Raw genomic sequence first — 18,101 nt, 5'->3', positions numbered from 1 at the left:
TGACACTGTGCTTGTTTTAGCCCTGGAGTGCAGTGACCAGCACCAGGGCTGAACTGGCCACTGGCACTCGCTGGTCTGTCCAGCAGGTAGAAGTGGCACCTGTGCCTCCAGAATGGTCTGAATATGTTGGGGGACTGGGCCTGGGACTGGGAGTCCATCATTTCCCTGCTCTCCCAGGACTCATCTGAGCTCACAGGGCAGTCCTGCCCACGGCTCCCCACGGAGCTGTGCTCCCCAAAAGCCATGGCAGTCCATAATCTGCCATGCAGACAAGGCTTTTTCTCACTTCCATGGCTGCAGATGGTGTGACTGTGCAGTAGTACAGCAGTGGGGAGGGTGCTGTCCCAGCGTGGGACGTGGTGGGAACAGCGACTGTGGGAGGCAGCCCCATGTTGGGGATTGCAGTGACTAGAGCTGGGCAGCCCAAAAAAATACTCCTCAGAGGTTTTTTTCTCCACAAACAATCCTCTCCACAAGCTCTGACGCAGGGATGGCTGTTTGCAGACGTGTCTGACCCTTTCTGTTTGAGCTGGGTTGGTTTGTGAACCTGCTGCTTGGAGGCCCTGGGAGGAATGTCGTGGCAGGGAGGCTTAGAAACAGCTGCACTGCACAAGAGGCACTCCAGAATGAGATGTCAGGTCTCCAAAGCCTTGAGACTGTGTGGAGAAGTGAGGGAATTTCTAGTGAAAATAAAACTGCTTTGCCTCTCTTATTGGTGGAGCATCCCAGGGTCATGTTGTGAAGCTTTGCAGGGCCGAGGATGAGCGTGTGTTGGTTTTGCTGTGAAGAAAGGCTCCACTCCTCCTCGCCTCCGATGGATTTAGGCTGGAAGAAGAGTGAGAAATGATGTGACAAGCACAGTACATCTGCTGCAGATTTGGTGATGCTGAGTTCCCAGGCAGATGTTCACCACCCCTCCCTCCCACCCTGCAGAAGCCAAGCGAGGCTCTCTCAAAACCAATCCAAGACCCTGGGAGCTCCCATGGCAGTGCCATAGACCCCATTTCTGGGAAGAGAGTGACTTCCCAGGTGGGCAGCCCTACCCTGTGTTCACTGACCCCTCTCTGAGGTGAAGGGACCTCCTTGTTTGAGGTCATTTTGCCCAAATTGCAATGCCCAGCCTGGGACCAGCCCAGACTCCTGCCCAGAGGTGACCCCAGAGCCTGTACTGACACAATCCACCTTCCCCCCTCCTTTCTGTCTGTCCTTCCAAGGTCCCCCTCCTCTGGTGTCAACACAAGCTTAATGAAAAAGCAGCAGATGTTCCTCTGATTTCAATTTACTCAGGATTTTAACCTGATGCAAATAGGAGTTTGCATCCAGCTGTGACGAGGCAGTCTGGGCTCAGCCCGACAGCCCTGCCTGCAGATTTCCTACCTGTCCCATTGCTGTGATGGCAGTGACTGACTTCCAAAAGTCCTCTCCAGGACACTGTCTCTGCCAGGCCTTGGGATCTGGGACCTGCAGAGCTCCTGCAGGCTGGTGAGACAGCGCTGGGATCTGTGGGAGAGCATCAAGTGTCCTTGTGGGCTGGGGGGAAATATTTGTGTGTGTTTTGGAGGTGTCTCATGAAACTGAGTAATAACTGAGAAGGAGAGAAGTCAATAGAGAGTGATTCATCTGCCAGATTGAGCCTCCCTTTCCCCTTCAGGACTGCAGAAGCCAACTGTGATTTCCTGGCCTTATCTCCTCTCCATGTGGGCAAACAACAAACTGACTCTTCTGTCGCTGCCCGGAGTGGCTTGAAGATAGTCAGGCACAGGGAGGGCTGGTTTGTTTGTTTGATGGGAGAGACGTGGCTTTCTCCTCTGCCTCGTGTTTTCACCACCTGAATTCCTTCATGGATGCTCCTGCAGACTCACTGCTGTGGCCCCACGGGGTCTGTGACCACCATCCTCCTCCTCGACCCTGCAATGCCGTAGTCGTGGCATGCACTGGAAGCTCAGTGGGCTCTCTGTACGTGGAGAGCAACAGCTCTCCATTCCTGAAGGACTCTGAACCACTCCCAGCCACCAGGACCAAACTTCTTCAGCATGGGAGGAATGAGCCCAGGGAAGGTGCAAATGCATCCCCTGGACTTCATCGCTTTCCACTTCTCCGGGAAAAGCAGGAAGGGGAAACAATCATTTTTTTCCTGCATAACATGAATATGTGCTCTGCAGAGCCAAAACTGTCGTTTGCCTCTTCCTGAGACACTTTTCAGCTGGTTTTGGTGGTGTGCAGAGCACAAAAGAAAAGGCACTCCAGTCCATACATCTTTTCATGTGCTGCCTCTCTCCTGCTGGAGCCCTGCAAGCCCCTAATGGCATGAGGATGGGCACAAGGGGAAGGAAAATCCTCATTCACTGGAAAAATACCCACAATTCCCCCTGGAGCAAAGCACAGGAGGAAGAAGTGTGGAGCCCATCAGAAATCTCAGCCTGATTAGGAACGGTGATGTCCTGACACGGAGCAGCAAATCACAGGCACCATCAGCCCACGCCAGAGAGAGAGAGACACACCAAGAATGGCCTATTTTCCACACCTCCAGTGTGCCCACGATTAGTGAAGGATAAAAATAATTAGCTGGAGTGTCTCAGGAATGATTGACAAGCACCCAGGGGTGGGAGTCTCCCCGATGAGCCGTCCTTGTCTCCAGCACCTCGAAAGGGAAGGAGAAGACTTTGCTGTGTGCCAGCTCTGGGCAGCTCCGTGGGAGTGGGATGGGCAGGAGGGAGCTCTGCACATCATTCCAGCTCAGGAGCTCGCTGGGCCTTCACACAGGGCCCATTGTGGGGGGCTGCTGCCCCTGAATCTGCTGCTATGGCAGGGAGAGGGGGTTGGTTGCACAGGGACAAGCTTTGGGTGTCCCCTCCTGCAGCAGGCAGGACGTGGCTCCTGCCATCCCTGCCCTCCCTCATCCACCCCTGAGCAGCCTCTGTAGTTTTGAACCTCATGGATTTTTCAGTTAATCATTAGGCTTGTTAATGGCACTGTGGAGCTGTCATGGATAATGGAGAGGGCTCAGGGCCAGGGCTGGGAACCTGCTTCCCAGAGTGGGGAGTGCAGGAAGGAGCTTTGCATCCACTCCCCTGCCTCCCAGGCCCACATGCCCAGCCAGGACCTCATCTTTTCCAGCCAGTTTCCCATGAGCCACCACGTGGATCCCCCTTTTCCCAGCTTTTTGCCTCTTCTTCCTCACTCTCCACTATTTAACCCACCACCTTCAGGCCAGTGTTTCCTGGCTCTCTGCTCAGCAAGGCACAGCTTGTCCCAAAGTCAGAGCTCATGAAGTGATGGACCCAGTGACTGCTTTTCCATCACCAATAAATTCACCAGGAGTTATTTGTTGTCTGAGTAAAAGCTGTGAAAGCATTCCAGCTGGGAAAGGGCAGCAGAGGGGTTTGCATTCCTGAAAACATCCACACATTTCACGTGAGCCTTTCCAAAATAAAAGGTCGGGCATGGGAAAACCCAAAGCTTCCAAACATCCTCTTTTGTGCTAACTCAGCACTTTTTAAACAAAACTGACCTAAATTCCTAACGAGGATTTTCCTTCCATTCCCTTCCCATCTAGCACAGCCTCAGCTTCTCTCCTGCTGTCTCCCTTGGGCCCTGATGGAACCATCACAGCAGAGCCCTGTCCTGCCCCTCAGACAAATTGACTTTGGGCTTTCCCATCTCTCTCTTCCCTTCCTCTTCCCTTTCAGCAGCCGGGACTCAAGTGATTAAAACCTCGGGAGGCAGGAGGGGGATGTTGATGGATGTTTTTGGCAATGCTGGTGGCATCTCTCTCTGTACTCCCTGCCAGGGAAATCCATCTCCCTGGAGTGACTGTGGTGGAACAGGGAGCTCCTGGCAGCCCCCAGCACCTGTCCAGCCTGGAGGGTTGATGCTGAGCATTTGAAGTGGCCTCCCCACTGCACTGGGAGCAGGCCAAGCTCTCCTCATGGCAATGGTGTGATGGGACAGCTCATGTCCCATCCCATGGGAGCAGTGTGCTCCGGGGATGGCAGTGGTCCAGGAACACATCCCAACCCCTCCAGCTCTGGGCTGGGCTGTCTCTGCCACCAGGAAAAATAACTGTGGCCAAGGATGTCCAGGCAGCAGATCTGGCTGGTTGTGCTGCCTGTGGATGTTTTAGGAAGAGATCCAAGCCGGATTGGAGTCAGGGGGGCTGGAGATTCCCGTGAGTGTCGTCTTGGGGTTCCAGATCAGGGTCCAGTGCTGGTGTTTATTTATCTGTTTGTATTTGTGGGTTTATTATATACTTGTATTAATGCCTTTGGGATCCATTTGTGGGGTCCATGAGAGCTCCTCACACACTTGGATAGCGGGAATAATGGGAGAGGGTCTGGAAGAACCCCTCAAAATGGGTCCCTCCCCAAGGAATGAAGAGCTGATACTCCATTAACAACACCAGCATCACCTCCCAGCTTGTCCTGTGAACTCTGAGGCTCCTCAGCTGGGGCTCAGAAGGGTCATGTCTGCTTGGACCTGGGACAGAGCCTGGTGAGAAGGTTCCTGGTGTGGTGGGATTGTGAGCAGGTTCCTGGTGTGGTGGGATTGTGAGCAGGTACCTGGTGTGGTGGGAGCTGGGACTGGGGAGCAGGTACCTGGTGTGGTGTCACATCTCAGTCTCAGGAGGAGAACACCCTTAGAGGAGTTGCTGCTTTTCAGCCCATAACGTTTCAGAGGTGTCTGATGGAGAACAATAGTTAGAACTGCCAGAAAAGAGAAAAAATAAAAAGTCAAGAAAAAAAACCAAACCAAACCAAACCAAACCAAAAAAAAAAAAAAAAAAAAAAAAAAAACCCAACAAAAAAACAAAAAAAAAAAAAAAAACAAACAAAAAAAAAAACACCAGAAGGAAATACAACTATTTCTGCTGTGGAAACTCCTGGGAGCCGTCACTGAGACACTTTGCACTCACTCCCCTGCTCTTTCCTCATCTCCTTTCCCAGGTCAGGCCAAACCTGCCCGGGTTCACCATCACCCTCTGAGAGGAACGAGAACCCCTGACCAAAACATTTCCCCCGTTGACGTGTTGTTGCCTTTTTTGCTATTGATTCCTTAATTAAAAGAGAATAAAATTCCACCCAAGGAGACATTTCTCCGAAACACTCCATCAGTCAAAATAAAAAAAGGAGAGGAAACAAAATCAATATCCTATTTCAAAAAAAACCCACATTTGGGAGCAGATTTTGGAGCAGCCCCAGGTAGCACATCTACTCTCTTCTCTAAATTGTTCTGTTAGCCCTGTCTTCTCACGCTCCCCAGTCTTTTTCCTTTTTGCTGTTGTCCTTTCCTCTGGATTTTTCCCACAAATCCCACAATTTTTGGTAGAGCTCTCACCATTTTTAGAGGGTGAAGCTCAGGGAACCTGCCTGTTTTCCTGCAGGGTGCTGTGCACAGGCACCCTGTCCCTAAGGATGGGCAACACCTCTATCTTTGTGCTCCTCTCAGAGAAAAAACCTTGGAAAATCACCAAGACACAGCAAAACCAAAGCCATTACTCTCAGAATCCTTCTGTCATGGCTTTAAGCAGGATTCCTGCTACTCCAGCCCCATTTTCCTACCACTCTGCAATTTGCAGACTCTCTGGGAATGCTGTATTAATGGCTCTGGCTCCGTGGGGAGCCTTCACAGAGGGACCTGAGTGTGAACAGCAGCCCGGGGGAATTCCCTCTGAGCAGAGGTTTAAAGATTTGGGTAATTTATCTTAAAATGGGGATGTGCTAATGGTTCAGGCAAGGAAGAATGATCCCAGGAAAGGCTGCAGGACCAGAGGGCAGACAAGGGCACTCAGAGTGTCTGTGAAGCTGAACCTTTTCCACTGGAGCTGTGCTGGTGCCTGATAAGGGATTCAGACCCAACCCAGACGTGTGTCAGTGCTGGAACATTGGGATTGATCGTGCTCTGGCCTGGGAGGGCTGGGTTTGCTTTCCTTGGAAACGTGGCCAGGCTGTGTGGGAGATAAGGAATTGCACTGCATTGATCCAGCTCTCCTGCTGGAGGTTGGACTCATCTCCTGGGATCTGCTCAGCTCCCACTGCTGCCCTGGCTGAAGGTCTGCAGGGCCCCTGACCTCTGCAGCTCAGGGACACATCCCTGGGGTCAGAGAGCCCCACCTGGGACCTGTCCTTGCATGATGCCATCTGTGTTGGTCTGTTTGATCTTTAAACGCTGTGCACAGCACTTAAAATGTACCTGGGGGTTGTTCCTCCTTTGCCAGAGCTGGGGTGTGGCTGCAGTCACACTTTTCCATGGGGAGCTGGTTGGCATGGCACGCCCAGGAGTCCTGTGGGACCTTCTCTGGCACAGCAGTGAGAGAATCTGGGGTGTGAGAGGCTGCCTGAGAGGCTCAGGGCATTTGTGTTGGACAAGAAGTGTCCTTAACCTGCCAGAGCCCCCGTGCCTGATGCCCCAGAGGGGCTCAGTCCAGCTCCTTGCACAGCCAAGTACTGGGGAGAGGGGAGGGAAGCAAAGTGCTGACAGATCTGGGACGTGGCACAGGATTAGTCTCTTTCCAAGGCCTTCATTCATTATTTCTGATGGTGTCTTACCCCCAGGAGGGTTTGGTTGGTACCCAGATCAAAGCTCCCCTCTCCCAGCCCAGCCCTGCCTGTGCCGGCCCCGTCTCGGTGCCACCGAATTTCCATCTCCCCAGTGGCTCTCCCTGGTGTGAACTGCCCTCAATTCCTCCACAGCAGCTCAGCCAGGGATCTGAGTGGGAATGTCTCCTGATGGAAGGATGGGAAGAGCATCACTCAACGCGATGCACAGCCCGTTCCTGCCTAGGAAAGAGGAATCTCCAAGGACTCCCAGCTGGAGACCTACAAATGAATGTATTCACAGAATCACAGACTGGAAGGGACCTTAAAGACCATCCACTGTCCCAGGTTGCTCCAAGCCCTGTCCAACCTGGCCTGGAACATCCAGGGATGGTGCAGCAACAGTTTCTCTGGGCAACCTGTGCCAGGGCCTCACTGCCATGGCCTGGAAAAGGTGCTGGACAGGGATAGATCCAGCAGGGTTGTACTTATGTTTCCAACAGCCACAGCACAGAGATGAGCTGTGGGCAACACCCCACATCCTCCACATCCTCATCCCATATTAGCCCATGTCCATCACAGCCATGTCTTGGAAGCCTCTCCATCCCTCCAAACTGACATCAGGTGCTCAGTGCCTGGAACAAGTGTCTGTGCCCAAGTACAGGTGGTTGGGTCAGGAGATCTTGTCATTGCTGCAGAGGGGAGACAGGAGCTTTCCCAGTGCTGGTGGGTCCATCCCAACATGTCCATGGAGAGCAGCACAGGCAGCAGCCTAAAATCCAGCCCAGCACCCTTCCAAGTGACCCAGAGTGAGTGGGGGTGAAATATCTTCATCCTTTCCCTCTGTTTGATCCTCCTGCTGTGCAAACAGCTGAGGGTGGAGAAACCACAGCAACAGATCCTTCCCTGGGAGGGTGGGGAGGCCCTGGCACAGGTTGCCCAGAGAAGCTGTGGCTGCCCCAGCCCTGGGAGTGTCCAAGGCCAGGTTGGACGGGGCTTGGAGCAACCTGGGCTAGTGGAAGTGTCCCTGCCCATGGCAGGGGATTGGAACGAGGTGATTATTAAGGTCCCTTCCAACTCAAACCATTCTGGAATTCTACAAACCCAAAGGCCTGCCTCTTCCATGGAATGGCAGTGACACTTCACATCCCAGGCACAGGAAATGCCAGAGGGATTTTTCCCAGCTTGGCCTAAAGTTTTGTCTTTTCTCACCCCTTTCCCATTCCATTTCCTCAGTGACACATCCCAGCAGCCAGATCCAGGTTTTCTGCTTCCTTCTCCAGCCCTGGGCTGGAGCTGGGAAAAGCAGCAATAACCACTGCTTTGGAGTGGGGACATGGTTTGAGGGGGAGCACATGATAAAACTGTGGCCTTTAAGGGAAGGAGGAAAAAAAAAAAGAAAAATCATCCTTCCACCTTAAAAAAAAAAAAAAAATCAATCCTTTCAGACCCAAAGTAGAAAAAAAAAGCCTCTTCAAAGTGCAGTCTGGGCATGACAAGGCACGTCTGTGATGTCTCCATCCAGTGACAGAGTGCCTGGCATGGGTGGGAGCAGGCAGGGCACCTCTCTGTCATACCAGGTGAGCACATCCCAGCTGGCCAGGCTGGGAAATGCCACTGGAGAGGAGGGGGCAGAGCCACTGGGACTGGCTGCCCTGGAGGGAGGATGGGATGGGCAGTTCCCCTGGTGCTGAGCAGCAGGAGGTGATGCCCTCCTTGCTCTCTGTTCCAGGGGAGAGGATGAGTCCTTCCCTTCCCCATGGGTTGGTGTGCCAGGCTCCCAGCAAAGCCCATCCCATGGGAAATGCAGGATTCAGCTGTGCTGGGGCTCCTAGGCCTGGAAGGGACCGCTAGGATCCTACACACCATGGCTAATTAACAGAAGAGGTGTTGGCTAATGAGCTCCAGGCATTTGCAGCCTCAGGATGGATCCAGATGATCAAGCCCCAAACCTTAACAACCCAAGTCCCAATCTCCTGCATCATCCAGCTGTGCTCTGCATCCTGAATTTCCATGGTACCTCCTGGTAGGAGACAGGCAGGATTTCTCCCACCCCATCCTGCAAGAGAGGAGATCTAAGAGCAGCTTCCCCCAGGAGGAGGGGACCAGCTCAGGTGGTTTGCTCCTTTTTTTTTAATGAACAGTAATAATCCTACTCTTTTTTTTTTTTCTCCCCCCCCCTCTTTTTTTTTTTCTAACAATTTGAAAATATCTGACATACGGGAAAAAATAATGAATTCCTTTTTTTCCCCTGAGTTCTCTGATCTGTCACTCTGCACCCAGGAGCGGCACACGGGGAGGGGGAGGCAGGGGGTGCTGGCCTACATTGGGGAGATAATGATGTTCCTGCAGATGCCCCCTTCCAGGAGAAGGTTCAGGAGTTGTCCTGCAGCTGAGGGGAGCCAGGGTCTGCCAAAGCCTTTTCCTTTAGCTTTGTATTTCTCTTTGTGGGAGGGTGTTGGAGGCGATTTGTGGCTACAGCAAAGAGAGATGTGCTTGGAGCATCTCTCTGCAGCCTCACAGGATCCTGTGGGCTCAGGGACTGGATCCACCAGGTCCCTGCTGCCTCCAGGGGAGGTTAACCCAGAGCTGGGCTGTTTAGTTCCAGCATTACCCCCAAAAGTTCCCTGTGCTGGGGTGGGGTGTGTGACAGGGGTCACATTAATGAGTTTGATTGTGACAGTAGGAACAAGGCCAGGTGGGCTGGTAATTTTTCCTCTTTTCCTATCCCATCCCTCCCAACACTTCTGGGAAGCTTTACCCTGACTTTCCTCCATCCTGACAGGCAGAATTGGAGCCATTAATCACGATTGTCCTGGATCACACATCCATCTCTCTCAAACCTGGGCAGTACCCCTTGGTTTAAGGGCAGACACAGCAAAGCAAAACAGCTCCCTCACAAGTCCCCCAGCCCTGAATTAGGGCTTGGCAGTAGCTGTTGACATGAGCCATCCAAAAACACTGACTTGATGGGGAGAATTAAACAAGGACCTGGCAGGTGCAGCATATTCATTGGGGTTCTGTTGCTCTTTCAAGTGGGAGGGGAAATTTTAAGTTTTTTACTCTTTATAGGGAGAATATTCCAAGCAAACAAACCATACCCAGCCAGCTACCTGCCTCCACAGCATCTGGCCCTTTATTAAAGCTTGGAAGGGGGTTGCCAAAACTTCTTTTTCCCCTTGTATAAAAGGCTTTTCAGTAGAATGCCAATGCTCACTTATCCCGTATCCGATCTCCTTATGTTTTCTCCAAAAATGGATCCTGCCCAGAGCCCAGTCTCACAAAGGATTTCAGAATTTTGAAATTTGGTTTAATTCCAACCCATTGTGAAAACTGAATATTTGAAACATTCTCTAGCCAAGAATCTGGGACCAGAGCCCTTCTCACTACGAAAAAACAAAGAGTATTCCAGAGATATTACTCGATATGACCTGGAGAGGGATTTAGTGGGGGAAGGTCAGCTCCTCCGGGACAGTGAGTGGGAAAGGGGAGCTGAGCTTTGCTGCAATGAGATAAAACCATCTCTGGGAAGCATTTCTGGGTGTGAGGGATTTGCATTCTCCAGCAGGACACCATCCCACTGGAAAAATCAATCCTGTTGACCCCAGAAACCTGGAACACGTGGGACTTTCAGCGGCTTGATGAAAACAGAGATGAAACATTAGGGAGGAAAGAGGAAGAAAAGAGGGGGTTGGGAATATTAGGGGTTTCTTTCCCATGAACTGCTCAGTGTGAGGAGGGTCCATGCATCACACTCAGCTGCAGAGACAGGAGGGAAGCAGGGACACAGGTTGCTCCATTGGGTGTGCTTGGGATGGAGAGGAGGCAGCAGCCCCCCAGCCCCCCCCCCCTCACACACACACTGAAGGTGCCACAAGACAAATAGGACCGAGAAAGAGATGCACTATTTAAACTTTCATCACTATTTTTCTCCCTGGCTCCCCTTGTTCCCTTTGATTTATTTTTCAGTGTGTTTTCCCCAGGCTGTGCTGTTCTCCTGCATCTCTTTCCTCTCCTCCTCCTTTTGGCAGCACAGCCAGCACTGTTCTGAGGGCACCCACAGCTGCCCAAAATTTTTCAGGCTGTCTGGGCTGAGCTGGGGGGAGGAATGAGGCAGCAGAGCAGCATCAGGCTGGGGAAGATGTGGGCAGGAGATGGAGGGGACAAAAGGGACCTGTAGACACAACATCCTCCTTTCTTGTCCCTCCCTGACCCAGCAGGGACTCGGGAGCCCTTCGTCAAGACTTGTCTGTGCTGCACAGACCATGTAATCCCCATCCAAGAGCCCCATCCCACTGCCACCCTTCCTAGAGCAGTGACCCTGCCAGGGCTTGGCATGGCATTGCTGCAGGAAGGGTGCCAGTCATACAGGCATTCTCCAAACCACCAGCCTTCCATCCCATGCCAGTCTCAGCAGGGCCAGGGGCTGGCAGCACACAGGGAGGGGCTGGAAGCTTAGAAGTGATGCCAGAGCTTGTCCCAGAGCCAGTGTGGCCTCTGTGAATTGACCATGGACAACACAGGCTGGATTGTTTTCAGCCTGCCTTATGTTGGGAAGGATGCAAAGAGCTTTGCCAACTGTTTTCCTTGCAGAATAATAGAATCATGGAAAATGCTTCGGATTGGAAGGGACCTTAAAGACCATCTCATTCCAAGCCCTCTGCCATGGGCACCTTCCACTAGCCCAGGTTGCTCCAAACTTGCCCAACCTGGCCTTGGACACTTGAAGGGATGGGGCAGCCACAGCTTCTCTGGGCAACCTGTGCCAGGGCCTCCCCACCCTCACAGCCAACAATTCCTTCCCAATATCCCATCTCTCCCTGCCCTCTGACAGTGGGAAGCCATTCCCTGTGTCCTGTCCCTCCATCCCTTGTCCGAAGTCCCTCTCCAGCTCTCCTGGAGCCCCTTTAGACACTGGAAGGGGCTCTCAGGTCTCCCTGGATCCTTCTCTTCTCCCGGTGAACCCCCCCCAGCTCTCCCAGCCTGGCTCCAGAGCAGAGGGGCTCCAGCCCTTGGAGCATCTCCTTGTCCTCTCTGTACTGAGGAGCCCAGCACTGGGTGTAGCACTGAGGTTTGGATCTCCCCAGAGTGGAGCAGAGATGCAGAACCCTCTCCCTTGACCTGCTGGCCACTCTCTTTTGCACAATCCAGGGTCCAAAGATAAGGATAAAGAAGGGCTGAGGTTCATCCTGCTGGGCCTCTGCAGACAGGAACAGGCTCCGGGTTTCAATTGCAGGATGGAAAGGAACATCTGGTTGGTCATGCTTGGAAGGGGGGATATTACAAGCTGGAGTCAGGACTTTCAGCCCTTCACTGCCCCCATTTAACCTCACACCACTCTCTGTATTGTCCCTTTTTCCTTACCTGCCAAAGAAAAGGATTGAAACCCTAATTGCATCGGGAAGGGGAGAGTTAAATGGATATATGTCGAGGTAATGGAGGGGAATTTGCCATCCAGGGTCAGGTTTCCCCCAGACCTCAGGCCCCCAAGCCCCACAGCCCTGCCCTGAGTCCCCAGTCAGAGCTGCCCTGAGGAGCCCAGCCCACGAGAACACTCAGACACAGCGAAATCTCTGCCTTTTAAGTGTTGGACAAAACCTAAGAGCCTGTTTATATCCTTCCTAGCTCTGAAGAGCTGCTGGAAATCGGAATCCTAAATGTGTAAAGGCCTGATAAATGAAAAGCTGAACACTCCTGGAGCTGTAAGCTGCTCTGCAGTGGTTTAGGCCCTCACAATTTGCAGCCTTCAGGGCTGATAATACAGCAAGACCCTGGGCAGTCTGCTGGAAAACTCTGCCAGAAACACAATCCTTGTAAGGGGATTCTCTTATCCAGTGTAGCAAGCTCTGTCCTAAAAACAGTTTTATGTTCTAGCCCCTTTTCCTCCCCTGGGGAAGCTTTCCTAGACACTTGATGAAACAGAGAACCTCCTTTCTCCCCCAGCATCCAAATTTTCCTTCTTTTTCCTTCACCTTCTCCCAGTTCTTTCACTGCAACCAGTCACAGCCTCCCAGCCTTCATTTTGCCAATTAAACAAGCCAACCTCTGCTGATCTGACCTGATAGGAGTGCTGCTCCTTTCCTTTGATCAGCCCCCCTGAGTTCAGCATCCACAAGTGTGGCCAAACCCCACCCAGGATCTGGAGAGCATCGTGCAGAGCAACACCACTGGCCCCTCCAAAACACCCCCAAGGCTGGTGGGGAAAGCAGGCATTGGCTGGGAAGAGGAGGCAGTTCCCTGCAGTGATCAGAGAAGAGGATGTTCCCACCCCAAATGATGCACAGAAATGATACAACAGCTAATTAACTCTTCATTTTGCTGAATATCATTAACACTGTCAAAGTCACCCCTCTCCCAAGTCTTGCTATGTTGACCCCCTTTTGGATTAGGACAACATCACAGATTCATAGAGTATTTTGGGTTGGGAGGGAACTTTAAAGGCCATCTATTCCAGCCACCCTGCCATGAGGGGCAACCACTAGATCCTGTTGCTGAGAGGATCAGGATCTTCCAGGGATGCGAGGAGCCCAGAGGCTGTGGGCTGAATCCTGCTCCGATCCCAGGCACCTTGCCAGCCAGCAAACCTGCACTCCAAGAGCCCCAGCGTGGAGCAGAGATGGGATTTGCAAAGGAAAACCCTGTTTGCAGGGTTTGTATTCCCAAGTCTTCCCCAGAGCAAGCAGCTGAGTGAGGGTCAGGGCAGTGCCAGCTGCAGTCACGCCCAGCAAGTGTTCTGTGGTGCCCTCATAAGCCTGACTTGTCTACAAGAGCTGAACATCCCTCTCTGACAAGCTGGATGCGGTGTCTGAATACACAAACACTTCTCTGCACCAGAGCAAAGCTCCCAGATGCACAGGAGGGTTGGCTGAGCAGACTGAATCCCTCCAGGCTGGCTCCCTGGGGCTTCCCCTGCTTTCCTTAGTGTGGAGACAAAATACAGGAGCAAAGGTGCCCTTGTTCAGCTTGGCTCCTTCATCTCTGAGGGGCTTCACGTTCTCACTGGGAGGCAGCTGTGCCACCAGGTACCACTGAGGAGGCTGGGGATGCTTTTCATTCATCAGAGAATCATGGAATCCCAAAATGGATTGGGTTCTAGGAGTGTCCTTAAAGCTCATCTCATTCCACCCCCTGCCATGGGCAGAGACACCTCCCACCAGTCCAGGTTGCTCCAAGCCCCGTCCAACCTGGCCTTGGACACTTCCAGGGATCCAGGGGCAGCCACAGTTTCTCTGGGCAACCTGTGCCAGGGCCTCCCCACCCTCACAGAGAACAATTCCTTCCCAATATCCCATCTAACCCTGCCCTCTGGCAGTGGGAAGCCATTCCCCCTTATCCTGTCCCTCCATCTCTTGTCCCCAGTCCCTCTCCAGCTCTCCTGGAGCCCCTTTAGGCACTGGAAGGGGGTCTCAGGTCTCTCCTGAGCTTTCTCTCTCCAGGCTGAACACCCCCAGCTGATTTACACTTAGTCTTTTAGCCTTGGGGCCAGGAAGCACCTTGCAGTGATTGTGATCCCCAAGAGCATCCTCTGGTCACTGTTATTTATTTAACACCCACGTGAGATGAGCCCAGAGCCCTGAGTGGCACAGACCCCATGGGGAAGGGAAGCCCTGAAGATGAGCAGTGCCTTATCCAAGGGATCTCATTCCTCTGGGGACGCTTGTGCTGGGTCTAACTCCAGCTGAACATTCCTTGTAGGTGTTTGGCTCAGGACAATCCTCAGGGGCCCCTCAGCACCTGCCTCTCCAGCCCAGCTGCTGAGTGGCCCTTCCCCAGCAGGGAGTGTTTGGGGTTGAAGAGGTTGGTGCCCAGAGGAGGAGGCTGGTTCCACAGACCCGGCAGTGAGGAGGTACCAGCCAGAACAACAACAGAAAAACAGCCTTAATTAGGGAAAATGTACTGGTGGCTGGAGGGCTTTTTGCTTCCTTCACTTCCAGGACCTGGCTGCTGGAGGATCCTGTTATCTCAGTAAATATTTTTAATAATTGAGGTTCTGTTTGCCTTCCACATCATTGTCCAGCTGCCGGGAGCATTTAAAGGCGTCCATGTCATTCCTTACTCAGAGCCAGTGTTAGCCTGGGGTGTCAGTCCAGCACTGAGAATTCTGTGTGGGCTCACTGATTAATCAGGGAAGTCATGCAGGGTGGGACAGAGAGCAGGAAAACCTCTAACAGCTCATTTAAAAAGTTGCTGAATGCACAGCCCAGGAGCACCATCATTTAATTGAGTTTCTTTATGCTGATGTGCTGCAAGATGGACTTTTCCAAAGGGCAAGGAGCAAACCCCAAGCTGTCGCTGCCCATCCAGGCAGCCCACAGCTATGGAGAATGGATTAATGCCTGTGCAAGGCTGGTTTAAAAATATTCATCAGTTCCTGTGTTTTGACAGAAAAGGAGGGGTTTGGTGGGGAGCAGCTTGTCATCGTTTGTTTGGAAAGTTTTGTCTGCAATGAAAAAAGGGACAAATTCTCCAGCCGAGGTGCTGAAACCTTCTGTCTCACTGCCCACCCCTGAAGGCCTCTAAACAATGTCCATTTGGTGATTATCTGTCTGGACTCCCATTCCTTAAACAGCTCCATGTCATAGAATCACTGAGGTTGGAAAAGCCCTCTGGGACCATCGAGTCAAACCATTAACCCAGCACTGCCGTGTTCCCCACTAACCCCTGTCCCCAAGTGCCACATCCACACAGCTTTTGAACCCCTCCAGGCATGGGGACTCCACCACTGCCCTGGGCAGCCCATTCCAGTGCTTGACCATCTTTGCAGTGAAGAAATCTTCCTAACATCCAACCCAAACCTTCCCTGTTGCAATTTGGGGCCGTTTCCATCCAGTTCTCTCTTCCTGTTCGTGTGGGCGTGAGCCATCCTGGATCCCTTCTCCTTCATTTTAAGCTTTCCAGGCATGTGTGGGTTAACTCCATTTGCATGGCTGTCAGGAATAACCCCCCTTGCAACCCCAAACAAGTCTTCCTATTTATATCCCTGGTTTAATCAGGAAGGCTAGTGTTTCCAGAGCTACGTGATTAAAAATTAGGAGACCGGATTCTGTAGTGGTGCCTTATAATAACAACCAATCCTGGGAGCACAGTAGATGAATAATGGATCATGGCTCTGTGCTACCAGCTTCTTTCTTCTTCTCCCCTTTTTATCTTCCATTCTTCTCTTCCTCCTCCTCCTCCTCCTACTTCTCCTCCTCCTCCTCTCCCAGGCTGGAGTTGAAATGGGGAAGGAAGGAATACATCCATCCTTCATTTTGCAGGAGTTAGAGAGACATCACTGATTCCTCTTCATCAGACCCTCCTCCCCAGCCAGATCCCCTCTCTGGGAGCCCGGAGACATCAATAATTCAGGGCTACGTGGAGAACTGGGAGTCATAACCACTTTCTTGGGAAGACATAACCAGGAGCCCTCCTCTCCTCATTGCCATAAACAGCTCCCCAAATCTGGCTGCTGCTCCAGTAGAGAGAAAAAGCAGCAAAACAGTAAAAAACAAGGAATTTTGTCACTGGGCAGACAAGTGGTTCCATGTTTGTCTGCATGGTGTTGTCCTCTATCCCATGATATCCCCTCATGGGCAGCTAAGGGACAGGTGGACTCTGTTGCAGGGGTGATGGTGCTGCAAGAACACTAGAAAAAAGTCAGGAATGTCAAACATCCCACCATAAAAGTTCCTGCATAAATTCCAGTTCTTCAGAGAAGTGCCTGTGGGTTGGTTTTTTTCCCTGCTCCACAAGATGAATTTTCAGTACTTTACAAGCTGAGGTCAAATTCAATTAATGGCTTCACTGAGGGGAAAAGAACTACTGAAAAATATCAGACTTGTTTCTCAACAGTATAAACTCATCTAATGAAAGGGTGTTTTAAAAAAAGAAATTAAAATGAATCCTTCCTTAATAGTTAAAACACCAGAACGGAGCAGAATCATTCCCACTTTCGTATTTCGTTGACAGACGTTTCAACCAACCCAAACCACAGATTTTTCACTCCTTTTTCCATTCTTGTAGCCTGAGAAAAAAAAATGTACATTTTGGATCCGTGTAGAAAAGCTTTTTTTTTTTCCCCAGTCCTTGAGTTCCACTCACTGAGCTGAAAAATCCCATTACTGGCAGCTCTTGGCTGCGTGTGTGTGTGTGTGTGTGTGTGTGTGTGTGTGTGTGTGCCCAGCGGGGTGTGCCCTGCCCGCCAGTCCTGGGCTGGGGCATCCTCAGGGAATGTAATCCCTTCCCATCTCCCACACCCTGGAGGAGCCAGAGAGGAGTTTTTAAGTGTTTCTTGTCCAGCTACAAGGCAGGGGCAGTTCAGGAGCAGAGACGGACTCGGGGATTTCGGGGAGGGCTTTGGCCAACTGTGGTGTGGATGTTGAGAGGCTCAGCTTGGGAAGGGGGAACAGCACTGGCTTGGAACAAAACCAGCTCCACTTTGGTGGAAAATTGGCACATTTTCCCCCACTGCATCCCCTCTGGAAGGATGCTGGAGGTAGGAGGGTTTGCCACCCGCTTCTGAGACATTTCTTCCTAAATCCTTTACTAGCACAAGCTGTTCCGCTTGGGCAAGATGGGCTGAAGCAGGGATGGCTTTCCACTGTGTCTTTTACATTCCTCATGGCTTCTTAATTCCTCAGGGGCTCCAGGAGCTCCCAAACAGGCCCTGCATGGATCCATAGCAAAACCAGCATTTGGTTTCCCAAAGGACGTGGATGGGAAGAGCTAAATACCTTTGGGTGGTGATTTGGGCCTGAAGGGCTCTCAGCGTGGGGGTTCACAGCAGCTTTGGGCAACAGGTGGGCCAGGAGGCTCCCTGCTATTTCCTTGGAATAGTGCATTGCATCTGTGAGGCTGGGAATGCTGTGACAGAGCCAGGGAGAGGGAGGGTTGAACTTGGGTGTCACAGAGCAGAAGTAAAAGTTATTTTGTCTTATTAAGTCAGGAACTTTTTATCTGCTGATGAAACACCCACCAATGGTCAGTAAGACCACATGGTTCACTTCTGCAGAGCACAGTTTGGAACAGGCTGGAGTCTCCACCCATCCCTGGAGGGGTTTAGAAGCTGTGTAGATGTGGCACCTGGGGACAGGGGTTAGTGGTGGGCTTGGCAGTGCTGGGTTAAATTTGGGCTCGATGATCTTAGAGATCTTTTCCAAACTAGATAATTCTGTGATTCCATGAAGAGCTGGACTGACAGCTGTGCAGAGCTCTCCATCCCCAGAGCAGGTCCTGGCTGGAGCAGACCCCTCAGGGTGGTGGAGATGAAAGCTCTTCTCAGCAGGATTAAAGCCCAGTCCCTCTCTCCATCTGGATTTCCCATCTCTTACTATGCTGGGGATCCTTAGATGTGCCAAGCTAGTCCCAGAAGAGGAGACCATGCTCAGATGCCCTTCATCTGCTTCCCTGTTTCCACCCCTCCCTGTCTCTGGCATGAAATGCTTCCCAGCACAGTGAAGATGCCCAGGGGGGACAAAGCCCCATCCTGTAACTGCAGCCCCACACGGGCTGTCAGTGCTTCCAAAGAGGGCCGAGAACTCCAATGTCTCTGTGACACCCCTGGCAAGACCTGCTTTCACAGAGGGAGGT

General features: G+C 51.9%; 1 protein-coding gene across 4 annotated transcripts in view; it reads left to right on the top strand.

The window, feature by feature from the left end:
* Window positions 1-18,101, top strand: part of KIRREL3 (kirre like nephrin family adhesion molecule 3) — a 357,949-nt gene that overhangs the window by 284,332 nt on the left and 55,516 nt on the right. The gene's annotated exons all lie outside the window — the stretch shown is intronic.

The sequence above is a fragment of the Corapipo altera genome, unplaced genomic scaffold (genome assembly GCF_003945725.1).
Source record: "Corapipo altera isolate COAL_440 unplaced genomic scaffold, ASM394572v1 71, whole genome shotgun sequence".
NCBI lineage: Eukaryota > Metazoa > Chordata > Aves > Passeriformes > Pipridae > Corapipo > Corapipo altera.
Note: the sequence above shows the minus strand (reverse complement) of the source record. Positions and strands in the feature narration are given on the sequence as shown.